General features: G+C 65.9%; 1 long non-coding RNA gene across 1 annotated transcript; it reads right to left on the bottom strand.

Moving 5' to 3' along the window:
* Nucleotides 1-6: 6 nt before the first annotated feature.
* LOC115284751 lies at nt 7-690 on the bottom strand. Its single transcript, XR_003905331.1, has 3 exons — nt 550-690; nt 200-247; nt 7-109 (listed from the first exon to the last, which is right to left on the bottom strand). It is a non-coding gene; the product is annotated as an uncharacterized LOC115284751 (long non-coding RNA).
* Between the last annotated feature and the right edge of the window lie 212 nt (nt 691-902).

Here is a 902-nt window from a genome sequence, read left to right as displayed (position 1 = left end):
GCGGCCACGGTGCCCTTACAGGCCCAGTAGGGGGAGGCCTGGTCCACCAGACGGTCAAAGCCGGCGCTGACCACGGCCGCGCAGCGCTGCTCATGGGTCAGGATGTTCTCTGCACATGGAGGGGAGGGTGGTGGTGGGGGCCCCCCAGGCTGTGCCCCTCCCCTCACCATGGGGGTCGGATCGATGGGGGCCCACCTACCTACACTCAACGGTGCGTGTAGAAGCCTGCAGGGGGTCTCTGGGGTCTCTGGAAGAAAGACAAGGTTGGGGGGGGTTGCCATGGGTACCAGTGCCTGCCCTCCTGTCCTGTGTCCTTCTGGAAGCTAAGAAGTTCGATCAGTGGGGAGGTGGGAGGATCATCTTCCAGACCCCCCAAATTCCTGGGCTGCCCCCCCCAGTCCCCAAGGTGGGAAGGCTTCGAAGGAATCAGGGCAGGGTCAGTTCACATCCTGCTCCCCAGCTCCCCGCAGGTGGGGTCCCGAGGCCCAGGTGGTCTCTGCCACAGCCCAGCCGTGCACACGCCCCGCTTGGGTCACCGGCCGCCCTCACTTGGGCTCTCCATCTGACTGCAGATGCAGCGGAGGGCGGAGAGCGCCGCCTGCTGTCTGGCCTCCGGCTTGCTGCTGGCCCTGGCCGAGGGGCAGGGCCACCCGTCCACCTCGGCGCACGCGGTGAAGGGGAGGCAGGGGTCTGTGGAAGGAGGGGGGGGGTGGTGAAGCTGTGAGCCCACGCTCCATCCCCCTCCTGGGTCCCCCTGAGCCACGGCCCCTGTCAGCCGCTTCCTCCTCACCCCACCCCTACCCTCACTGCAAACTATTAGCCGTCAGGCAATTCTGCCATAAAAGAAAATCACAGCAAATAAAAGGGGCGGAGCGGGGGGGGGGGAGGGTTCACTAAAAAGG

The sequence above is a fragment of the Suricata suricatta genome, unplaced genomic scaffold (genome assembly GCF_006229205.1).
Source record: "Suricata suricatta isolate VVHF042 unplaced genomic scaffold, meerkat_22Aug2017_6uvM2_HiC HiC_scaffold_18629, whole genome shotgun sequence".
Taxonomy (NCBI): domain Eukaryota; kingdom Metazoa; phylum Chordata; class Mammalia; order Carnivora; family Herpestidae; genus Suricata; species Suricata suricatta.
This window is presented reverse-complemented; position numbering and strand designations above follow the sequence as displayed.